Source organism: Bos grunniens, chromosome 1 (genome assembly GCF_055505025.1).
Source record: "Bos grunniens cultivar Pamir isolate PY7600 chromosome 1, Bosgru_T2T1.0, whole genome shotgun sequence".
Lineage (NCBI taxonomy): Eukaryota > Metazoa > Chordata > Mammalia > Artiodactyla > Bovidae > Bos > Bos grunniens.
Window position 1 is genome coordinate 25,142,217 of NC_141165.1, and position 25,995 is coordinate 25,168,211.

Here is a 25,995-nt window from a genome sequence, read left to right on the forward strand (position 1 = left end):
CTAACTGGTGCATCATTTAGGCTCACAGCACAAAGGAATGTATCCTATAAAGAAGGTAGGACTGACTATCCTTTAAGCACTAACTGGCAAGAACACAGAAAAGGAAAGGGAAGAAACTTGAAAGAAGCAATAAGGTGTGAATTAGTACACAGAGAAAAGATTCTATAAAACCAACTGGCCTATGACCTACTTAAAGCTCAATTAAATAGAATCTCATTTGTCAAAAACAAGGTTTCTCTCAGCACTAAAACTCAGGAAGTTGGGATCCTGTCCTCTTGACTACCAAACTGATCCCTTCTCCTCTGTAGACACATCCTTATTTCCACCTCAAGAATCATCTTTCCTAGGCTTATGCAAGAGCATCCTTTTAATTCTCTGCTTCCTTCTTTTCCCTACAGTATCACAGTAGCAAGGATCCTATAAATTCTAGAGACATATTTTAATTCAGCTAACAAAGATCTACCAAGCCCTTACTTTACCACCTCTCTATTAAGAAATTTAGCTGTATCTCCTGAACAATTTTAACTCCTGGTTATAGTCTCTAAATCTTATTCTTAACTAAATTGCCTTCTTTTGAAGATATTTTGCTTCTTAGACTGTGAAACCTCCAATATACCATGACCAATTTTTGCTCCCCTCTTTGTCCACCAGTTGACCTAGGTTCGATTCCTGGGTAGGGAAGATCCCCTGGAGAAGGAAACGGCAACCCACTCCAGTATTCAAGCCTGGAGAATTCCATGGAGAGAGGCTATAGTCCGTGGGGTTGCAAAGAGTAGGACATGGTTGAACAACTAACACTTTTCAATATCTGTACTCCATTTTAAATAATTATTCTTTTTCACAATTCTCTCTTCAAAAGTAACTGGACCAACCATACCACAGCAACTGTCTGATGTAATAAGTTTATAAATCTACCTGCCACTTAATAGGAGGGTGATCTTAGTCATTTATATTTCTTAACTTCCCTGAGATTCAATCACATTCCTAAAATGAGTAAAACAATAGGTATCAAGCAATGATGAGAACTGCATAATCTCCACTGTCCTTTTTTTGCCTTTCTACTTAACTTTTTAATTCTTAATTTCTTTTATATACAATAAAATATTTTTATAGAGGCAGGCACTTCAACTGAGGTACCAGGAAATACAAAGAGGAAAAAGCATAAAGACAAAACAAGTATGAGTAAACTTATCAAGTGGGGTTACTGCTTTGCCTAAGTGGTCTTCTTGTACATAAAGATTCTAAATTGTAAAGATACTTCTGTCCCGTGGCAAGCAAAATTCTAACAAACCACAGTGACTCACCCTCATAAGCAACCCTCCAGTATGGGACAGACCTGTAATTATAATGGGGTATCACTCCTGTGATTGCTATATGGCAAAAAGATTTTTGCATATGTACTTAAGGTCCCTAATCAGTTGAGTTCATCAAAAAGATCATCCTGAGTAGGTCTGATCTAATTAGATCAGCTTTAAAAAGGAGTCTCCTAAGGGAGTCCAGAGGACAAAGACAGAGGAAGCCAGAGCAACTTACTCTTGCTTGCCTGGATGAAAGCAAAAAGTCATGACGTGAAAATGCCTATATGACATGTGGTAAGGAAGTGAGAAAGCCCTGCCAACAGCTAGAAAGAAGATGGTGAGTCCAGTCATACAGCCACAAGGAAATTCTGCCAACAAGTAGTGAGCATGGAAGGTCCTAAGTCTCAAATGAGAACTGAGCCAGCACGCCCAACATCTTGATTTTAGCCAGGTGAGATGTTGAACAGAAAGCCCCGCTACAAAGTACCCAGATTTCTCACCTATATAAACTGTGAGATAATAAATAGGTGTTGTTGAAGCTGCTAAATGTACTCTGCATTTAACTTATATGCAGAGTACATCAGGAGAACGCTGGGCTGGATGAAGCACAAGCTGGAATCAAAATTGCCGGGAGAAATATCAATAACCTCAGATATGCAGATGACACCACCCTTATGGCAGACAGTGAAGAACTAAAGAGCCTCCTGATGAAAGTGAAAGAGGAGAGTGAAAAAGTTGGCTTAAAGCTCAACATTCAGAAAATTAAGATCATGGCATCTGGCCCCAACACTTCATGACAAAAAGATGGGGAGACAGTGGAAACAGTGGCTGACTTTATTTTTCTGAGCTCCAAAACCACTGCAGATGGTGACTGCAGCCATGAAATTAAAAGACGCTTATTCCTTGGAAGGAAAATTATGACCAACCTAGACAGCATATTAAACAGTCGAGACATTACTGTCAACAAAGGTTCATCTAGTCAAGGCTATGGTTTTTCCAGTAGTCGTGTATGGATGTCAGAGTTGGACTATAAAGAAAGCAGAACACCGAAGAATTGATGCTTTTGAACTGTGGTGTTGGAGAAGATTCTTGAGAGTCCCTTGGACTGGAAGGAGATCCATCCAGTCCATCCTAAAGGAGATCAGTCCCGAGTGTTCATTGGAAGGACTGATGTTGAAGCTGAAATTCTAATACTTTGGCCACCTGATGCAAAGAGCTGACTCACTGGAAAAGACCCTGATGCTGGGAAAGATTGAGGGCAGGAGGAGAAGGGGACGACAGAGGATGAGATGGTTGGATGGCATCACGGACTCAATGGACATGAGCTTGAGTGAACTCCGGGAGTTGGTGATGGACAGGGAGGCCTGGCGTCCTGCGGTTCATGGGGTCGCAAAAAGTCGGACACAACTGAGCAACTGAACTGAAGCTACTAAATGTGTGGTACCTCGCTATACATTAAAATATATATATATACAAGCCAAAAATTTTCATTTTAGCGATAAGGAAAGTAAGGCTCATAGAGCGACACCACAAAGATCAAATACCTAGGAAAAGTTTAAAATAACTTCAGTCCTGGGCTCTCTTCCTACCACAGCCCCCTTAAGGCTTTAAGAAAGTTATTCAAATCAACAGTATTTGTATACTGTGTTCAAAGGAAGCAATTCTAGCAACATTTTCCATATGGAAAATAACAATTTTCCACATTTCACATATATTTAAATACCCCTAAGTTTTGCCAGAATATCAAAACTGAAGTGGATATTGAGGAATTTCCAATCAAAGTAGCTTGGTTGTTAAAATGACCATTGATAGACCACCGGAGTAAACTTAATGTACGTTTTTAAATATAACGAAAAAATTGTAGCAAAACTCCTGTCGGTTCTTCTAGTACTTTATTTAGATAGCAAACTACTTGTGTTATAACTATTCTCAAAATCTGAAAGCAAGTAAACAACCTTCCCGAACTTTTCGCTATTTCCTCCCTGGAGCAAATTTTTTTAGCCTGAATTTTTCGTACAGTATAAATATGAGTACAAGGTACACTATTCAATACAATACACAAGTTGTTTTTATTTTCACTGTTCTGAATCTTTATTTTCCTAAGTGTTTCACCATCAGAATTTGCAATTTTCTGAAAAAGACACATGAAAATCTAAAAGATGGAGTCAAATACCACGTAAGTCACAAATCACACAACTTTCTTAATGCCATGTCAAATACTTTCATAAACACTACGTTCGCGAAGAGATGAAAGAAAAAAAAACTCCTCTCTAGTCACAATCACGAAAATAAACTATACACATCATCTTAACATCGACGAACAGCAAATAATTCGCTATCGTCGCATACAAACAGCATTGGTTTGAATCTATAAGTGCCCAAAACCATCCCCTGCTTTACACTCCCGGGGCACGATTCTCTGCAATATGAAGAGAATCGGTAACATTTCAAATGTAGGTAGAAGAGGTGACGTGACAATCCTAAAACCTGAAAATTTCTTAGTCCCCATAGCACACAAGAAGCACCCAGTTTGGAATCTCCAATTGAGGCCCAGGTTCAACTCCAAGCACTCCCGTTTCCTAGCTCTTCACCCCGCCCCCACCCCGAGAAAGGAGGGAAAACAACTTTTATTGGCCTCGTCTCCCGGGGGGCTGGAAAACTAGCGGGGCAGTGCTCCGGCCTGCACACGTTTCACAAGGAGGCCTCCGTCGGGGGCGGGGAGGGCAGATAGCGGGAAAGCCCGGCTTTGACGTCCCCTCTGCCCCAGGCGCCAGCCCCCCGCTCCTCCCCACTGAGAAGAGGCCTGGGCCGGTCGCCTCGCCGAGCGACCCCCAGGCCCCTCAGCCGAGGCGAGCTCGTTGTCATGTGACAACGCCGCCGCCGCTAAAACACCGCAGAAACGCAGGGCGGCGGATGGCATTCGCACCAGCCCGCCTCGGCCCGGCCCCGCCGGGCGCGGGCGAGTCCCGAGAGTCCGGGCGGGGGGGCGGAGGGCGGGCTTGGCGGCGGGCCCGAGCGCGCCACAAAGGCTTCCGCGCCCGTCGCCGTAGTGCCCGAGCGGGCGGGGGCACAATTTTCGGGGCCCGCGGGAGGGGTGCGGAGCGACTAGGGTTCCGGGGTACCCGCCGCGCCCACAGCCGTCCCCACTGGCGCCCGGACGGCCGGAGACCGCCGCGCCCCGCACAGGCCTGCGCGGCCTCCCTCCCCCGCGCGGGGCCCGCGCCCGGCCCGCCCGCTCTCCGCTCGCGCTCTCTCGCTCTCGCCCGGCCTCCATCTTGGATCGGCGCTTCCAGCCCCCGCGCCGCTGCCGCCGCATTCCCCCTCTTTCCCGCCCCCCGCCGCCGTCGCCGCCGCCCGCGCTCACCTCAGCTGCCCATCCGGGCACCGCCGGCCGTCGACGTAGTTTCCCCCCAAAAGTCTCCGGTGTGTTATTCCCGATGTGGGGGGGTTGTTACGGGGTGGTCGCCGGGGGTTCGGGAGCGGGGGCCGCGCCTTCAACGGAGCTGCAATCCTAACCCGCCATCTGGTGGCATTTTCCACACGCCAATGGCGCCGCTGCAGACTTGGGTCCGGACCGCCCTCTGCTGGCCGCGGTGCTTACTGCCTCGCTGACGGGACGGGCCTGCCCGGAAAGGGGAGGGAGCTGAGGCGCGAGCTGGGGGCCGCGGCGGGGACGCGCGCGAACGCTTTCCTGTGGGGATTGTGCGCACGCGCACCAGCGGGGCGGGAAACGTGGCCTCTGCGTGGCGGCCCGGCCCCCGCACGGAGCGCTGGCCCAGCTCAGCCAATCGCAAGCGGCGGATACCTCTCCGTGAGGGGGCTGTGGAGGTTCGTGGGCCGCCCGAGGCGGGCGGAAGGATGGCGGCAGTGGCGCCTGCGCGCCCCGCTAGCTGAGTTGCCGCCCGCCATTTTTGGAGCTTTTCCGAGACCTAGGAGGGAAACCCGCCCCTGGCCCCTTCACCGCGGCCCCTCCCCAGGTCGCGGGACTAGCGCAGCCCCGCCCGGTCCAGCTGCCCCCATCCCCCGCCTCTGCAGAAAAGCGCTCTGCAGAAAAGCGGAAGGGTGGCAGCGCTAAACCACGCTCCCGCCTCTCCTGGTGTCAACCAGGGCCTCAGAGCTTAGCATTGTACGAGCGATTTATTGTCTACGGTTGACGAGGTGCTTTCCCGGGCGAGGGTGAAAAGGTTTTGAGAGCTGTTTGGGACCTCCCTCGCCGTGCATCTAGACGCAACACTGCGCGCCCCAGGCCGATTGGCGTCGTCACTGCCTCTAAAGCAGATCCTTTCCGTGGTGCCGGCTTTGCATAAGGCGGCAGCATTGGCTAGTTAGTGAGAAAAGAATGTAAGTAGATTGAGAAAATACAGCCTCCGCTTTGGAATCAGATTTCTCCTTCCACAGCCTAAGACTATTCTCAGTAGCTCTGAAATGGACGGGAGAATCCTAGCCGTTTAGCTGCCAAAAGGGAAACAATTGACTAGCGTGAGATCATGCCCAAAATATGCCTTTGAATGTCGCCTTTTCCCTACTCTACCCCCTGCCTCTGCCTGATCGTGGCTCCTACCTTTCACCCACTCAAAACTTTCAATACAGAAGTGAATCCTTAATCTCCCAGGTCATCAGCCCCATTTATGACTAAATTCTCTTGTTACTGTAGCCAGCCAGCTCTATTTCTGTATTGCCTTAGAATCGCTCGACTCCTTTATAGTCTTAAGGGTCAGTCTCCAATAAATTATCCCAATTTCTGATTTCTCTCTCAAAGGTCATACTGTGTGGTTTTTCACTGGAGAAAGCCCCAGTTCTACCTGGTTGGCTATGAAGTCGTGACTGCACTCCCACTTTATATATATGTATGTATATATATATATATAAACTCATCTTTGGATGAATTCCTATCGTATTCTCTACAAACTGTTTCTCATTTTCCTTGTTAAGGTGCCAATCCCAATCCATACTAATAGATAAAATCTTCTGATTAACAGGGATCAGAGCCATGAAATTCCAGTTTAATATTCTCTCCATCTTAAAATATTGTTGACACGCCGTGTTCATGACCTTTCAAATTCTCACCAAATTGACTCATTCTCCCCCTCTCCTTCTCCCCCAGATCAGTGCTTCTTCCAGGACTACCTATGTCGTTCATTCCTATTTCCTCCTTCCACCTCTACTTTCCTAGGACCTTATATCTTCAGTATCTTAGCCGTTGGCTTCTATTTTTCAACAGTTTCCAAGGGCTTTTTAAAAATTTGTACTACTACCGCCTGTTACTGTAATATCAACCTTCTTTTCACTGTCTCCTGCTTTCACTTCCACCTTATTCCTTACCTTTTATCAATCTAACCCATAATGGCAAACTGAATTTACACTTTATAAAGTGCTCAAGTTCTAACCATGCTCAAGCTTCAACCATTTTCTCATCCTCTTTTTCTTGGCACACCCAATCCTTATCCCCTTCTTGAAACCCTGTCCCCACCGCCCCCCCCACCCCCGCCCCCACCCTTTTTAAGACAATTCCTGGGATCAGTCTACCTGGTTTTCTGGTCTTTGTATTCCTTTGCTAGTGCCTCCTCTTTCTTCCAACCCATAGGTCAACTCTTAGCTCTCTGTGGTGTTCTCTACTACATTATTGCCCTTCAAAAATCTCTTTAAATTACTATCTGTTCCTGATTTTCCCTTAGCATTCCTCATATTCAGCTTTCTTGACAGGAAGCTCCAGAGCAAAATTCAACATTTAAAATAATACATCTTTCTTACTCAAGTTTCTGATTCCTCTTAGTAGCTTTGTAATATCAGGTACATTCAACTTTTAACTATTTGATAAGATAAAGTAAAAGCAGTTCAGTCATCTGACCCCATGGACTGTAGTCCATGGAATTCTCCAGGCCAGAATACTGGAGTGGGTACCCTTTCCCTTTTCCAGGGGATCTTCCCAACCCAAGGATGGAACCCGGGTCTCCCGCATTGCAAGCGGATTGTTTACCAGCTGAGCCACAAGGGAACCCCAAGAATACTGGAGTGGGTAGCCTATCCCTCTTCTCCAGCAGATCTTCCCAACCCAGGAGTCAGACTGGGGTCTCCTTCATTGCTGGCGGATTCTTCACCAACTGAGCTATCAGAGAAGCCCTATCAAGATAAAGTAGAAAGTTTAAGTTCAGTCGCTTAGTCATGTCTGACTCTTTGCAACCCCGTGAATTGTAGCCTCCTCCGTCCATGGGATTTTCCAGGCAAGAGTACTGGAGTGGGTTGCCATTTCCTTCTCCAAAGGATCTTCCCAACCCAGGGATCGAAACTGCGTCTCCCACATTGTAGGCAGACGTTTTACCGTCTGAGCCACCAGAGAAGTCTATAGGTCCTACAACAAGTTGACTGTTGCAGAGCCATATGTTTCCCAGGAGCCTCTGCTTTCATGAAATTCTTAACCAAGAGTCCAAAGACCTCGGCAACGGTTTTCAAACACCACAATTTTTATTAACAGCTTCAAGTTAGAGGTATGAACAAAAATGTCAAAAGGAATACCTGGAACTAGTGTGGATAGAGCTAAGGATTCTTAAGTATTATTTGGGGTAGGGAGTAAAGTATCAATAGAACAAATATTTGACCTGAAATGAGACCTGACCCACTTTGAAGATTCAGGTTGATAGGTTAGTTGTCTAAAGAGGAAGCACATGCCTATTAGACTTTTGTTTCAACTCAATCTCTTAGCCAATCTGGTCCAAAAGTATATAAACATAAAATACTAAATTTGAAAGTTTTATTACTATAAATTTTTAATTACATTACAGAATTACATGTAAATGTAATATAAATGCTTCACAGAATAAATTGTTAACATTTATTACCCAACAATGTGAAGAACTTTGCCTTATAAAAAGCTAACTTGTGGCTATTTAGATGGCAGAACTCCTTCTAAATTTTGACTGAACTTACATCTTTTTCCCTTCTGGATAATTTTAGCATGAAGAAGATTTCAAAGTTATTCCGTTGACCTTAGAATCCTGCTTAAAGTAAAAGACATTCAGCCAACTTGCTTCATGACAGTAATGATTGCATTCCTTTCACAGAAGCCTTTTTTTTTTTAATGACTTTTTTTTAGAGCACTGTTAGGTTCACAACAAAATTGAGCGTGCACACATGTATAGCCTCCCCTGTAATCAACATCATTCACCAGAATGATACAGTTGTTACTGAGGATAAACCTATATTGACATATTATAATCACTCAAAGTCCACAGGCAATTCCCTAGGGTTCACTCTTAGTATTGTACTTTCTATGAGTTTAAACAAATGTGTAGTGACATACGTCCATCATTATAATAGTTTTTTCATTGCCCTAAAAATCCTCCACACTCTGTATTCATCCCTCCTCCTCCCTCATCCCTGGAAATCACTAATTTTTATTGTCATATGGATAGGTAGCCTTTTCAGTGGCTTCTCTCACATTGTAATATGCATTTTAGCCATTTCCATGCCTCTTCCATGTCTTTTGATGGTTTAATGGCTCATTTCTTTTTAGAGAATAATTCATTGTCCAGATATACCACAGTCTTATTTATTCATTCACTCACACACACGTAACTGGGACCTGTTGTTTGCTTCCAAGTTTTGGCAATTATGAATAAAGTTCCTGTGGACTTCCCCAGTGGCTAAGTGGTAAAGACTCTACCTGCCAATGCAGGAGATGCATGTTCAATTCCTGGGTCAGAAAGATCCCCTGGAGAAGGAAATGACAACTCACTCCAGTATTCTTGCCTGAGAAATCCCATGGACAGAGGAGCCTGGTGGGCTACAGTCCATGGGTCGCAAAGAATCGGGCACAAATGAGTCACTAAACAACAACAACAAACATTCCTGTATAGGTCTTTGTGCAGACATAAGTTTTCAACTCCTCTGAGTAAATACCAAGGAGCGTGATTGCTGGATCATATGGTAAGAGTCTCTTTAGTTTTGTAAGACACTGCTAAACTGTCTTCCGAAGTGGCAGTACTATTTTGCACCCCCACCAGCAATGTAAGAGAGTTGCTGTTGCTCCATATCCTCATCAGCATTTGGTGCTGAAAGTGTTCCAGATTCTGGCCATTCTAATCAGCATGTTATGATATCTCATTGTTGCTTTAATTTGCACTTCTCTGACGGCACATTATGTAGACCACCTTTTCGTGTGCATGTTTGCCATTGTGTATCTGGTGACATGTCTATTAAGGTCTTTGGCTCATTTTTAAATTGGGTTGTTTGTTTTCTTATAGCTGAGTTTTAAGAGTTATTTGTACAACAGTCTTTTATCAGATATGTCTTTTGCAAATATTTTTTCCCAGTATGTGGCTTGCCTTCTGATTCTCTTGGCATTGTCGTTTCCAGGGCAGAAGTTTTTAATTTTATGAAAGTCCAGCTTATCAATTATTTCTTTCATGGATTGTGTCTTTAGAGTTGGGTAATACATAAAAAGGTATCACCCTACCTATGGTCATTTAGATTTTCTCCTAAATTATCATCTAGGAGTTTCATAGTCTTGCATTTTACGTTTAGGTCTATGATCCATTTTGAGTTAATTTTTATGAAGGATCTAAGACCTGTGTCTAGATTCTTCTTTGGGGGGGATGTGGGTATGCAGTTCTTCTAGCAACATTTATTGAAAAAACTATCTTTACTCCACTATATTACCTTTACTCCTGTGTCAAAGATCAGTTGATGATATTTATCGGAGTCTACTTCTGGGCTCTCTGTTCTCTTCCATTGATCTATTTGTCTATTCTTTCATGAGTACCACAGCTGTCTTGATTACTGTACCTTAATATTTAAGTCTTGAAGTCAGGTACCATTAGTCCTGGTACCTTTGTTCCTCTCCTTCAATATTATGCTGGCTATTCTGGGTCTTTTGCCTCTCGATATAAACTTCAGAATCAATTTGTTGATATTCATGAAATAACTTGCTGGGATTTTCATTTGTATTGCATTGAATCTAAGATCAATTTGGGAAGAACTGAGGTCTTGATGATACTGAGTCTTTCTAGCCATCTCTTCATTTATTTCGTTCTTTTCTGATTGTGTTTATCAGAATTTTATAGTTTTCCTCATATAGATCTTGTAAGAAAAACTGTTTGAAGTAACATTTTATTCATAATTCTCCCCTTTCCCATACCTTATAATAGAGTTCCAGACACACCTCTTGATATTTAGACTAAAGAAAAGTCTTCTGATCATACTTCATTTTGACTGCCTCCACAAACCACATGGATATCTGTAACACAGTATTTTAGGGATCATGACCACTGTCTCAATTTACTCTTCCCAAATCAAGTATTCTTCCTTTGCATTTTTCACTTGCCTACAGGATATTTCCTGTTGTTTATCAGCTAGACTTTTGCAAAAATCATAAATGGTTTTCCCATCTTTTCTACTCTTGCAATTAAGGTGTGCTGCCAACTGGTGGCAGTAATGTGCCATAGTGGCCTACCTATCAAATTAAACTGTGACTTTTTCCATTCCATTTTTTAAAACATTTTAATTTATTTATTTTTAATTGAAGGACAATTGCCTTACAATATTGTATTGGTTTCTGCCATACATCAGCATGAATCAGCCATAGGTATACATATATCCCCTCCCTCTGGAACCTCCCTCCTACCTCCCACCTCATCTCACCCCTCTTTTTTCCCAACTCCTTCTAAACATGAAAAATCAATTCTGTCCCAAGACCAGAAGTCCTCCCCTTTCAGAATCAGTAAAACTGGATTCAGGAAAAACTCTGTCCCCCCAAAAAATGAGGAAAAGAACTACTCAGACACTTTAAAAAAGAAAGCAGAGTGCTGGAGCTAGTAATGGTAGAATTAAGGACTCTTAAATGTCATTTGGGCTTCTGTGGTATCTCAGATAGTAAAGAATCTGCCTGTAATGCAGCAGACCTGAGTTTGATCCCTGAGTTGAGAAAACCCCCTGGAGAAGGGAATGACTATCCACTCCAGTATTCTTGCCTGGAGAATCCCATGGATAGAGTAACCTGGCAGGCTACAAATCCATGGGGTCACAAAGAGTCAGACACGACTGAGAAACTAAGTAAATATCATTTAGGGTAAAGAGTAAAGTATCAGTAGAACAGCCATTTGCTTAGTCCAAGTATCTTGGTGTCCTTGGAATTTCATTTTAAAAATTCTGAAAGGAGGCCTGGCATATTTCAGGGAGTCAACTTTGATAAAGGTAGATGTCTAAACTATTGTTTCCATATAAACAGAGCAACCAGTCTCTAATGTTTTTTTCAATCAAAGAAGTGCACAAATGGCAACAAATGAAACAAATTATACTGTAACAAACTGCACAAAAGAATTTGTGATGAAAAGCAACAAATCTCATGCTAATCGTTTCTACCTCTATGCCTATTCACCAGGGACAACCTATTTTACATGTTTTTGTTTGTGATTACTTCAGTATTTCTAAATATTCTCATATCAGTTTTAGACAGTATCTAAGGACACGCTCATAGAAGATGAGGATTGTGTTAACAACCAGTCTTCTGATACTTCAGTTCAGTCGCTCAGTCGTGTCTGACTCTTTGCGACCCCATGAATCGCAGCACGCCAGGCCTCCCTGTCCATCACCAACTCCCTGAGTCCACCCAAACCCATGTCCATCGAGTCAGTGATGCCATCCAACCATCTCATCCTCTGTCGTCCCCTTCTCCTCCTGCACTCAATCTTTCCCAGAATCAGGATCTTTTCAAATGAGTCAGCTCTTCGCATTAGGTGGCCAAAGTACTGGAGTTTCAGCTTCAACATCAGTCCTTCCAGTGAACACCCAGGATTGATCTCCTTTAGGATGGACTGGTTGGATCTCCTTGCAGTCGAAGGGACTCTCAAGAGTCTTCTCCAACACCACAGTTCAAAAGCATCAATTCTTCTGTGCTCAGCTTTCTTTATAAGTTACATTAGTTTCAGCTCTTTTGTTGGTTATCTTTGTAACTTTTAACAGAATACTGTGAAACTCTAGATAATACTTCAACCTACGATAATATTTCAGTTCTAGTGTTAATACCACCATTCTTCCTTCCCACCTTCTACTCACCTCCCTTAAACACAGTCAATATCATTTGTGTTTTGTCTATTAGTTGATTCTAAATTAACAGCCAACTTCCAAGCTATGGAAAGTGCCGGGATTACATTTTCGTCTCTAGGCTACCCACTCCAGTATTCTTGGGCTTCCCTTGTGGCTCAGCTGGTAAAGAATCCACCTGCAATGCGGGAGACCTGGGTTGGGAAGATCCCCTGGAGAAAGGAAAGACTACCCACTCCAGTATTCTGGCCTGGAGAATTCCATGGACAGTCCATGGGGTCACAAGGAGTCAGAGCCAACTGAACAACTTTCACTTTCTCTTTCTCTTTAAGACCTCTGTCACAACCACTAGAAAGCCACTCAAAACATGCAGAGCAAGGATCAAATAAATTCTCTCCCCTTATTATCCATTGCCCAAATATACGTGCATCATACTTGGACCATAAGCTGCTCATTTGGCTTTATTGCTTCTAGAGCTTCAAATTGTACTTTTTTTCCTGTATGTTTTACATAGTTTATCTAATCAAGTTTTTCTGTTTTCTCTATCCTTTTACAGAGATGATCTCTTTCTTTTGTCCTCTGGTGATCACACCTGACTGACCTTTGGCCTTCTACCCCTACTTTGCCTAACTGTTCTTAAATTCTACTGTACTGCTAAGAGCCTCCCTTTACTCTGCTCCAAAGTTGGAGCTACTCTTCTAGAATCTTCGTCTATGTTCTTGGTTAATCTTCTTGTTTTTCAGAAGAATATCCTCAATAACTACATATTAAAGAATAGGAAGTAATGCTGTCAATATAACTGAATTTACTTTCCCTTAAAACTCTTAAAGCATTGTCTAGTGTATTCTAGTATTCAGTGATACTGATAAACTGGGTGGAAGTGTGGTCTTACTCTCAATGAATGACTAGTTGCTTAATTTCATCATCACCACCAGAAGCTTACACATGTTTAATTTGCTTTATTTGCTATAAATCATCACTGGATAAAATATTTTATGGAAACACATTCAAATCAATTCCTGTGATTTTTTACTGCATTTTTTAAATATCAAATTTTTTCTTAAAAATAACCTTTTTTGCTGGTTTCCTACTAATTTTGTCAAACTTACATAAGTATTTTCTCAACTATGAGATGAACTAGGATCTAATATTAGTTTTCTATTGCTACTGTAACATTTTGCCGAAAACATGTGGCTTTACAGCAATACAAGTTTATTATCTTACAGTTCTAGAGTCAGAAGCTCTAAATAGTGTCCACAGGACTGAGTTCTTTTGGAGGCTCTAAGTGAAAATCTACTTCCTTGCCTCTAGCTTCTAGAGGTTGCCCACATTCCTTGGCTCATGGCTGCTTCCTTAGATCACTGTTCTCTCCTCTATAATTTGCCCTCCTCTATTACATTGAGAAGATGAACCTCTTAATATAAATACTACATGCATGTGACCAATTTTAAAAGTTACCTATCTTTTCCCCCTAGCCTCTTAGTTCTTTCAAGAAGCAGCCACTATTACCCAGTTCCAGAAACATTTGGACTTTTTCTTTAATCTTAGTGTTATGACATTTCTAGGGATCAAATTTTAATAAAAAGTTACCAGGACCTTGCAGTTTTTCTGCAACCATGGAAACAATCAATGAATATAAGCGTCTTCTTTCAATGATGTTTAGGTAGATGTGCATTAAGCACTTACTAGTATATATGGCAGATACTTGGTATGTTTTGTTTGTTTTGTTTTGTAGATTTAGTTTTATTTTTTACAGTTATATTGAGGTCTGATTGATATATAATAAGCTGCACATATTTAAAGTATATGATTTACTAATCTGTAACCTATATAAACCCATGGAACCATCACCATAATCAAGATAATATATCCATCAACTCTAAAAGTTGCCTCATATCACTTTGTAATCCATCCCTCTCTGCCTTTATTGGGGTTTCGCTGATAGCTCAGCTGGTAAAGAATCTGCCTGCAATGCAGGAGAACCCAGTTGATTCTTGGGATGGGAAGATCTGCTGGAGAAGGGAAGCAGCTACCCACTCGAGTATTCTGGCCTGGAGAACTGCCTGGACTGTTCAAAGAGCCAAACACGACTGAGTCACTTTCACTTTTTTGGACTTCCCTCCTGACTCAGCCAGTAAGGAGTCTGCCTGCAGTGCAGGACACCCAGGCTCAATCCCTGGGTTGGGAAGATCCTCTAGAGAAGGAAATGGCAACCCACTCCAATATTCTTGCCTGATAAATCCCATGGACAGAGGAGCCTTGCAGGCTATAGTCCATGGGATCACAAAGAGTTGGACATGACTGAGTGACTTCACCTCTCTCCTCTCTCTCTGCCTTTATTCATCCATTCAGGCAGCTACTGGTCTGCTTTCTGTCACCATAGATTAACTTCATTTTCCAGAATTTTATATAAACTGAATAATATATTGAAAGGGAAAATGTTAGTTGCTCAGTCATGTGTGATTCTTTGCGAGCCTATGGATTTGTAGCCTGCCAGGCTACCCTGTCCATGGGATTCTCCAGGCAAGAATACTGGAGTGGATAGTCATTCCCTTCTCTGGGTGATCTTCCTGACCCAGGGATTGTACCTGGGTCTCCTGCATTGCAAGCAGGCTCTTTACCATCTGAGCCACCAGGGAAGCCCTGAATAATCTATTAAGTTCAGTTCAGTTCAGTCGCTCAGTCTTGTCCAACTCTTTGCGACCCCGTGAGTCGCAGCACGCCAGGCTTCCCTATCCATCACCAACTCCCGGAGTTCACTCAGACTCACATCCATCGAGTCAGTGATGCCATCCAGCCATCTCATCCTCTGTCATCCCCTTCTCCTCCTGCCCCCAATCCCTCTCAGCATCAGAGTCTTTTCCAATGAGTCAACTCTTCGCATGAGGTGGCCAAAGTACTGGAGTTTCAGCTTTAGCATCATTCCTTCCAAAGAAATCCCAGGGCTGATCTCCTTCAGAATGGACTGGTTGGATCTCCTTGCAGTCCAAGGGACTCTCAAGAGTCTTCTCCAATACCACAGTTCAAAAGCATCAATTCTTTGGCGTTCAGCCTTCTTCACAGTCCAACTCTCACATCCATACATGACCACAGGAAAAACCATAGCCTTAACTAGACGGACCTTTGTTGGCAAAGTAATGTCTCTGCTTTTGAATATGCTATCTAGGTTGGACATAACTTTCCTTCCAAGGAGTAAGCGTCTTTTAATTTCATGGCTGAAATCACCATCTGCAGTGATTTTGGAGCCCAGAAAAATAAAGTCTGACACTGTGTCCACTGTTTCCCCATCTATTTCCCATGAAGTGATGGGACCGGATGCCATGATCTTCATTTTCTGAATGTTGAGCTTTAAGCCCGCTTTTTCACTCTCCTCTTTCACTTTCATCAAGAGGCTTTTGAGTTCCTCTTCACTTTCTGCCATAAGGGTGGTGTCATCTGCATATCTGAGGTTATTGATATTTCTCCCGGCAATCTTGATTCCAGCTTGTGCTTCTTCCAGCCCAGCATTTCTCATGATGTACTCTGCATATAAGTTAAATAAACAGAATGACAATATACAGCCTTGACGAACTCCTTTTCCTATTTGGAACCAGTCTGTTATTCCATGTCCCGTTCTAACTGTTGCTTCCTGACCTGCATATAGATTTCTCAAGAGTCAGGTCAGGTGGTCTAGTATTCCCATCTCTTTCAGAATTTTCCACAGTTTATTGTGATCCACACAGTCAAAGGCTTTGGCATAGTCAATAAAGCAGAAATAGATGTTTTTCTGGACCTCTCTTGCTTTTTCCATGATCCAGCGGATGTTGGCAATTTGACCTCTGGTTCCTCTGCCTTTTCTAAAACCAGCTTGAACATCAGGAAGTTCATGGTTCATGTATTGCTGAAGCCTGGCTTGGAGAATTTTGAGCATAAAAAATTTCTTTACTTGGTACAATTATTTTGAGATTCATCCACATTGTTGTGTATAGAAATTATTTATTCCTCTTTAGCACTGCTGTAGTGTTCCATTATATGATTAGACTACAATATGTCCATTTAACTGCCAATGTATATTTTGTACTTAATTTTTTTCTTATAGTAAATGAACACTGAGACACTGATTATGTTTCACTGGATTTGGTATTTAGTAGGTAGACTAAATCATGAATCACAGATAGCTGAGGAAAGAAGAGAAGCAAAAGGCAAGGGAGAAAGGGAAAGATACAGCCAAGTGAATGCAGAGTTCCAGAGAATGACAGGGAGAGATAAGCCTTCTTAAATGGAGAATGAAAAGAAATAGAGGAAAACAACAGAATAAATAGAGTAAAACAATAGAATAGGAAAGAGAGATCTCTTCAAGAAAATTGGAGATATCAAGGGAATATTTCATACAAGGAAGGGCACAATAAAGGTCAGAAGTGGAGAGAACCTAACAGAAGCTGCTGCTAAGTCGCTTCAGTCATGTCCGACTCTGTGTGACCCCAGAGACGGCAGCCCACCAGGCTTCCCTGTCCCTGGGATTCTCCAGGCAAGAACGCTGGAGTGGGTTGCTATTTCCTTCTCCAATGCATGAAAGTGAAAAGTGAAAGTGAAGTCTCTCAGTCATGTCCAACTCTAGCGACCCCATGGACTGCAGCCTACCAGTCTCCTCCATCCATGGGATTTTCCAGGCAAGAGTACTGGAATGGGGTGCCATTGCAGAAGCAGAAGAGATTAAGAAGAGGTAGCAAGAATACCAGAAGAACTATACAAGAAAAGTTGTAATGACCTGGGTAACTGTGATGGTTTAGTTTCCAGACATCCTGGAGCGTGGAGTCAAAAGGGCCTTAAGAAGCATTTCGATTAACAAAACTAGTGTAGGTGACAAATCTCTAGCTGTGCTATTTCAAATCTTAGAAAATTATGCTGTTAAAGTACTGCACTAAATATGTCAGCAAATTTGGAGAACTCAGCAGTGGCCTGAGCTGAAAACTCAGCAAATTTGGAAAACTCAGAAAGTAGGGAAAACCACTAGACCATTCAGGTGTGACCTAAATCAAATCCTTTAAGATTATACAGTGGAAGTGACAAATAGATTCACAGGATTAGGTCTGATAGACAGAGTGACTGAAGAACTATGGACAGAGGTTCGTGACATTTACAGGAGGCCGTGATCAACACCATCCCCAAGAAAGAGAAATGTAAAAAGGCAAAATGGTTGGCTGTTGAGGCCTTACAAATAGCTGAGAAAAGAAGAGAAGCTAAAGGCAAAAGAGAAAAAGAAAGGTATACCCATCTGAATGCAGAGTTCCAAAGAATAGCAAGGAGAGATAAGAGAGCCTTCCTCGGTGATCAATGCAAAGAAATAGAAGAAAATAATAGAAAGGGAAAGACTAGCAATCTCTTCAAGAAAATTAGAGATGCCAAAGGAACATTTCATGGAAAAATGGGCACAATAAAAGACAGAAATGGTATGGCTCTAACTGAAACAGAAGATATTAAGAGGTGGCAAAAATACACAGAAGAGCTATACAAAAAAGATCTTTCTTCATGACCCAGATAACCACAATGGTGTGATCACTCACCTAGAGCCAGACATCCTGGAATGCGAAGTCAAGTGGGCCTTAGGAAGCATCACTATGAACAAACCTAGTGGAGGTGATGGACTATTGAGCTATTTCAAATCCTAAAAGATGATGCTGTGAAAGTGCTGCACTCAATATGCCAGCAAATTTGAAAAACTTAGCAGTGGCTCCAGGACTGGAAAAGGTCAGTTTTCATTCCAGTCTCAAAGAAAGGCAATGCTAAAGAATGTTCAGACTACTGCACAATTGTGCTCATCTCACACACTAGCAAAGTAATGCTCAAAATTCTCAAAGCAAGGCTTCAACAGTACATGAACTGTGAACTTCCAGATGTTCAAGCTGGATTTAGAAAATGCAGAGGAACCAAAGATCAACTTGCAAATATCCACTGGATCATAGAAAAAGCAAGAGAGTTACAGGAAAACATCTACATTTGCTTTATTGACTATGCCAAAGCCTTTGACTGTGTGGATCACAACAAACTGGGAAATTCTTCAAAGGATAGGAATACCAGACCACCTGACCTGCCTCCTGAGAAATCTGTATGCAGGTCAAGAAGCAACAGTTCAAACTGGACATGGAACAACAGCCTGGTTCCAAATTGGGAAAGGAGTACATCAAGGCTGTATATTGTCACCCAGCTTATTTAACTTATATGCAGAGTACATCATGTGAAATGCCAGGCTGGATGAAGCACAAGCTGGAATCAAGAATACTGGGACAAATATCAATAATCTCAGATACGCAGATGACACCATCCTTATGGCAGAAAGCAAGAAGCAACTGAAGAGCCTCTTGATGAAAGTGAAAGAGGAGAGTGAAAAAGCTGGCTTAAAACTAAACATTCAAAAAACTAAGATCATGGCATCCAGTCCTATCACTTCATGGCAAACAGATGGGGAAACAATGGAAACAGTGACAGATTTTATTTTCTTGGACTCCAAAATCACTGCAGATGGTGACTGCAGCCATGAAATTAAAAGACACTTGCTCCTTGGAAGAAAAGCTAGGACAAACCCAGACAGCATATTAAAAAGCAGAGACATTACTTTGTCAACAAAGGTCCATTTAGTCAAAGCTTTGGTTTTTCCAGTAGTCATGTGTGTATGTGAGAGTTGGACTATAAAGAAAGCTGAGTGCCAAAGAATTGATGCTTTTGAATGGTGTTGTTGGAGAAGACTCTTGGGAGTCCCTTAGTCTGCAAAGAGATCCAACCAGTCCATCCTAAAGGAAACCAGTCCTGAATATTCACGGGAAAGACTGATGCTGAAACTGAAACTCCAGACTTTGGCCACCTGATGCAAAGAACTGACTCACTGGAAAAGACCCTGATGCTAGGAAATATTGAGGGCAGGAGGAGAAGGGGATAACAGAGGATGAGGTAGTTGGATGACATCACTGACTCGATGGACATGAATTTGAGCAAGCTCTGGGAGTTGGTGATGGACAGGGAAGCCTGGCATGCTGCAGTCCATGGGGTCTCAAAGAGTTGGACACCTGAACTAAACTGAGTGGTGGCCACAAATTGGAAATGGTCAGTTTCATTCCAATCCCAAAGAAAGGCAATGCCAAGGAATATTCAAACTACTGTACAATTGTGCTCATTTCTCGTTTTGTTTTCAGTCACTCAGTCATGTCCAACTCTTTGCAACCCTATGGACTGCAGCATGCCAGGCTTCCCTGTCCTTTACTATCTCCTGGAGTTTGCTCAAACTCATGTCCATTGAGTTGATGATGCCATCCAACCATCATCCTCTGTCACCCCCTTCCTCCTATGCAAGTAAGGTTGTGCTCAAAATCCTTCAAGCTACACTTCAGCAGTATGTGAACTGACAAAATTCCAGATGTACTCGCTGAGTTTAGAAAAGGCAGAGGAACCAGAGATCAAATTGCTAATATTCGTTGGATCATGGACAAGGCAAGGGAGTTCCAGGAAAATATCTACTTCTGCTTCATTGACTACACTAAAGCCTTTGACTGTGTGTAACTGTGGAAAATTCTTTAAAAGATGAGTGTACCAGACCACCTTACCTGTCCCCTGAGAAACTTGTATGCAGGTCAAGAAGCAACAGTTAGAACTGGACATGGAACAACTGACTGGTTCCAAATTGGAAAAGGAATACAATAAGGCTGTATGTTGTAACCCTGTTTATTTAACTTATATGCAGAGTATATCATGTGAAATGCCAGGCTGGATGAAGCACAAGCTGGAATCAAGATTTCCAGGAGAAATATCAGCAACCTCAGATAGGCAGATGATACGACTCTAATGGCAGAAAGTGTAGAGGAACTAAAGAGCCTCTTTATGAGGGTCAAACAGGAGGGTGAAAAAGCTGGCTTGAAACTCAACATTCAAAAAACTAAGATTGTGGCATCCAGTCCCATCACTTCGTGACAAACAGAAGGGGGAAAAGTGAAAGCAGTAACAGATTTTATTTTCTTGGGCTCCAAAATCACTGCAGACAGTGATTGCAGCCATGAAATTAAAAGACGCTTGCTCCTTGAAAGCTATGTCAAACCTAGACAGTGTATTAAAAACCAGAGACATTACTTTGATGACAAATGTCCACATAGTCAAAGCTATGATTTTTCCAGTAGTCATGTATGAATATGAGAGTTGAACCATAAGGAAGGCTGAGTCCTGAAGAACTGATGCTTTCAAATTGTGGTGCTGGAGAAGACTCTTCAGAGTCTCTTGGACTGAAAGGAGATCAAACCAGTCAATCCTAAGGGAAATCAACCCTGAATATTCATTGGAAGGACTGATGCTGAAGCTGAAGCTCCAGTGCTTCGGTCACTTGAAGAGCCTACTCATTGGGAAAGACTCTGAAGCTGAGAAAGATTGAAGGCAAAAGAAGGAGGGGGCAGCAGAGGATGAGATGGTTAGAAAGCATTTCTACTCAATTGACATTAATTTGAGCAAACTGAAAGATAGCAGAGAACAGAGGAGCCTGGCATGCTACAGTACACAGGGTTGCAAAGAGTCAGATGACTCAGTGACTGAACGACAACAGCGTGGACTGAATTGTGTCCTGCTCCCTCAAATTCATCGGTTGAAGTCCTAACCCCCTATGTGATTGTCTTTGAAAACAGGGCTTTTAGAAGATAGTAATTAAGGTTAAATACAATTTTATAGGGCTTCCCTGATGGCTCTGCAGTAAAGAATCCACCTGCAATGTGAGAACACAGATGCAGGTTCTATCCCTGGGTAGGGAAGATCCCCTGGAGGAGGACATGGTAACCCACTCCAGTATTCTTGCCTGGAGGATCCCATGGACTGAGGAGCCTGGTGGGCTACAGTCCACAGGGTCGCAAAGAGTCAGACATGACTGAAGCAACTGAGCACACACAAAGTTTTATGAATAGGATCCTGATCTGATAGAATTGGTGGTCTTATAATTAAGAGGAAGAGACCTCTCTTTCTCTCCCTCCTTTCCTCCCTGTCTCCTTCACATTCCCCTCCCTTCCACCTCCTCTTCTCACTCTCCCCACCACACACAGGGAAGGAAAGGTCATATGAAGATACAGCCATAAGGCTGCTGTCTGCGTACCAAGAAGAAAAGGTTTATTGGGAACCGAATCAGCTGGCAGGCACCTTGATCTCTTCCTAGAACACTGAGAAGTAAATTTCAGGTGTTTAAGTCACCTAGCCTATGGTATTTTGTTATGGCAGTCTGAGCTGACTAAAACAGGTGCCTATTCCTTAGCCAGATTGATGCACTGTAAAAAGATAATGATAAGCTAAGTGATTAATCACCAACCGAAAGCTAAAATGAAGACTATAGTACTTTGGTAGTGCACAAAGTAACTGTCATCTCCTACAGTGGGAAACCAAAATAAATTCAAAGTGGCTAAGCTCCGAAAATTAAATTTTTAGTCAAGACAGATATATTAAGCCAAAGTCAGGGCCCTGGTTGGAAAAGAATGGGGCTTAACACAGTAGATGAAGATATTCCTAGTAGTGGCCCACCCTCCTCTGCTAAGACCTGTTCCTTTCCCATTATTCAGAGATGGTACAAAGACTTCTTCCCATCAGGACAAGTGCCCTCCCTCTCAAGATTTGTTCTCAGTTTGTATCCTGTCCAAGAGGCCTTAACTCAAGGTACATCTCAATGTGCTGGATCTAATAATTTAGGAAAATAACTATATTCCAAAGGAGCTTTAATACCTAGTCAGCGTAAACTGAGAGAGCATGTGTAGAATTGAATTTTGAGGCTGCCTGATGAACAGCAAGGGAATGTAAGGATGGATAAGGATGAAATTAGATTTGAGAGCATTCTCCTGGTAGTCAAGATTTAACATCATAATTAAACCTCCAGGAGACAGTGTGAATTTGCTGCTAGAATGATTTCTGCTGCTGCTGCTGCTGCTAAGTCACTTCAGTCGTGCCCGACTCTGTGCGACCCCATAGACGGCAGCCCACCAGGCTCCCCCATCCCTGGGATTCTCCAGGCAAGAACACTGGAGTGGGTTGCCATTTCCTTCTCCAATGCATGCAAGTGAAAAGGGAAAGTGAAGTCGCTCAGTCGTGTCCGACTCTTAGCGACCCCATGGACTGCAACCCACCAGGCTCCTCTGTCCGTGGTATTTTCCAGGCAAGAGTACCGGAGTGGGGTGCCATTGCCTTCTCCGAGAATGATTTCTAGAAGCATGGAAAAAGCAATGATCCATACAAAGTTGGTTTAAAATCCGTAACTGCCCTGACAGACAGACAGCCTGAAAAACCTGCCAAATTGTGCGTTATTGCAGAATGTGGAGAACTGAAAGAAGGGGATGATTGGGGAATATTCCCAAAGGATGGATCTGGTGACAGTCACCCAGATTTCCCCGAGGACGCAGATGTGGATTTAAAAGATGTAGATAAAATTTTATTAATATCAGAAGACTTAAAAAACATTGGAAATACGTTTTTCAAATCCCAGAACTGGGAGATGGCCATTAAAAAATACACAAAAGTTTTAAGGTATGTGGAAGGTTCCAGGGCTGCTGCTGAGGACGCAGACGGAGCAAAGCTGCAGCCTGTCGCTTTGAGCTGCGTGCTGAATATTGGCGCCTGCAAACTGAAGATGTCTGATTGGCAGGGCGCAGTCGATAGCTGTTTGGAGGCCCTTGAAATAGACCCATCAAATACCAAAGCACTGTACCGTAGAGCCCAAGGATGGCAAGGATTAAAAGAATATGATCAAGCATTGGCTGATCTTAAGAAAGCTCAGGAAATAGCACCTGAAAGAAAGAATTTAAAGAATCACTTGATTAAGCAGACCATATACTATGCACAGATGAAAAACCCACCAGATGATCAGATTACAAAAGGCTAGGAAGCTACATCACATGTAAAGACACAAGAAATGTAGCGTTGTGAGGACACCAGTATGATTACAAGGCTCCATGGTGACTTTTTATCAGCTAGAACTGATGGTAAAAGAAGCCATTAAGGAGCTAATTTTATTGATACCAACAGAGACAACAAGGCCCCCAAATGACAGAGGTCATGTTGTGGTGTTTAATGGTCAGAACCCAAGTTGGACAATTGTTGTCATATAAATTTAGATGAGCAATTGGGGGAAGTGACCTACAAGAATTATGGAGACATTATTAGAATATGATGTCCCTAGGGGAAAAATAGATGGGCAGTCAATAAAGGTGCGACTCAGTTTGTATCATCAGTTGAATTCAAAATTGATAGGAGACTAAGGCAATTGTCCCAATTAAAAGCATGATTCCTTGCCAAGTTTTAAAACATGAATCTGTGTTTAGACCTGGAGTCCCACTAACTTAAGAAGGGATCAGGTCCCCAGGAGGAAGGAACCTGTAACTCATTGCAGATGTAGTCAGTAATGGATTCCCTCAATTTTTCACCAAAGTTTGGTCCAGAGCCCTTGGGCCTAAGGCCATTTACTCAGATAACTGTGCAACTGGGAAAATGAGAATATATAAAATTTTTCAAGGACTATTGATTATAGAATCTGAATTGACACTGATACTTGGAGACCCAGAGAATCATCACGGCCTCCTTTTCAGAGTAGGTGCATATGGGGACCATATAATAAGTGAAGTCCTATCCAAGTCACAGGTCAGGTCACAGTGGCCCCAGTGGCCTGTAGATTCACATGTTAGTCATGTCTTCAGTACTCACATATGTCATCGAAAGAGATACATTTCACAGTGGGCACAAGTCCCACACTGAGTCCTTGATCCATGAAGTAATAGGCATCATGATGGGGCAAGCCAACTGGAAACCTCTGAATCTGCCCCCTCCCTTAGCTAAGACATACATTTTGAAAAGTATTGCTGAGGGAAAATGCCACTCCTAAAGATCTACAGAATGTAAGGATGATGATCCCCCATCATTCCTCCATTTTATTCACCAGTTTGGTCCCTGCAAAAACCAGACTGATTATGGAAAAAGATACAAAATATGATTCTTTGCTAGAGTAGAATAACATAGACACAGGTTCTTTTCCATCTCTTTCAGAAACAAGCATGAGAAGCAGTTCTCATTTACCTGTACTAGAAAACAGAATACATTAACACTTCTGCCCCAGGGCTGTAATTCTCCCATCCTTAGTAATAACACAGTTGTCAAGAACTGTGAAGGTTTTGAGATTTTACCCAATTTGCAATCTGACAAGTTGGCCTGCCACTACTGTAGATGCTGGTAGAAGACATGAAACTCCTGGGTCAGAGTCAGTAGACTTTAATGTTCACAGCACAGCAAGCAACATGAGACTTACATTCGTGCTGGTTTCCCTTGTTCCCCAAGAACCATGAGGAAGAAGTAGAGTGGTCTAGACACAGCTGTACATAGATACAGCAGTATCATGGCTGACATATTTTGAGTTTAGAGAAACTTTTATCAAACAATTTGCTCAAATTTTTCCCTAGATGCATTATTTTTATTATATTGAACAGTAAACAAGCTGTCTTCTGCAAATGTCATAAGATATCACTTATACATGGAATTTAAAAAATGACACAAATGAACTTATTTATAAAATAGAAATAGACTCACAAACATAGGAAACATACTTATGGTTACCAAAAGGGAAAGTGGGGGAGGGATAAATTAGGAGTTTGGGATTAGTGGATACACACTACTGTACATAAAATAGATAAACAATAGGGATCTACTGTATAGCATAGGAAACTATATGTAATATCTTGTAATAACCTATAATGGAAAAGAATCTGAAAATAATATATATTATATATGTGTATATGTGTATATAACATATGGGAACTTCCCTGGTGGCTCAGACGGTAAAGCATCTGCCTGCAATGCGGGAGACCTGGGTTCAATCCCTGGGTCAGGAAGATCCCCTGGAGAAGGAAGTGGCAACCCACTCCAATACTCTTGCCTGGAAAATCCCATGGACGGAGGAGCCTGGTAGGCTACAGTCCATGGGGTCGCAAAGGGTCGGACACGACTGAGCAATTTCACTTTATATAACATATATGGGCTTCCCAGGTGGCACTAGTGGTAAAGAACCCGCCTTGCAATGCAGGAGACATAAGGGATGCAAGTTTGATCCCTGGGTTGAGACGATCCCCAGGAAGAGGGCATGGCAACCCGCTCCAGTATTCTTTCCTGGAGAATCCCATGGACAGAGAAGCCTGGTGGGCTACAGTCTGGGGTCTCAGAGTCGGACACAACTGAAACGACTTAGCACACTAGCCTGCATAGCATATATATAACTGAATCACTTTGCTGTACACCAGAAACTAACACATCCTTGTAAATCAACTATATTTCAATTTTCTAAAAAACTTTGTCTTTTGTTCTGAAGAGAGACACCAACTCTATCTTCTAAGGTTGTTCCTGTACAAACATCCTTGAAAAGATAGCTCAGAACAAAAGCTGTTGGTGTCCTCAGGAAAAATCAGCAGAAACAGATCCATGGAAAATTGTCTCCCAGCTCTGCAGAGTTGGAGGTACAGGTCTCCAAAGGCAACCCAGTTTTACCAGCGAACACAGCGAGACTCCCACTGAGCTACAAGCTAGGCTGCTAACCCAAGCTCTTTGGGTTCTTTGACTCCAGGGACCAGCAGGCATCAGTTTCTGAAAAACGGCTCAAAGGATCTGCCTCAGAACATTTTCTATAGCCCTTGAGGAGGAA

The 25,995-nt window shown here is 42.7% G+C and overlaps 1 protein-coding gene and 1 pseudogene across 3 annotated transcripts in view; one reads left to right on the forward strand and one right to left on the reverse strand.

The window, feature by feature from the left end:
* STAG1 (STAG1 cohesin complex component) overlaps positions 1–4,846 on the reverse strand; it is a 496,597-nt gene extending 491,751 nt beyond the window's left edge. For all 3 annotated transcript variants that reach the window (XM_086354992.1, XM_086354939.1, XM_086355119.1), the window contains exon 1: positions 4,663–4,846. The gene's annotated coding sequence lies outside the window, so the exon portion shown is untranslated. The remainder of the gene's footprint in view (positions 1–4,662) is intronic.
* Positions 4,847–21,802: 16,956 nt separating this feature from the next.
* On the forward strand, positions 21,803–23,196 carry LOC147379139 (peptidyl-prolyl cis-trans isomerase D pseudogene; annotated as a pseudogene).
* The last annotated feature ends 2,799 nt before the right edge of the window (positions 23,197–25,995 follow it).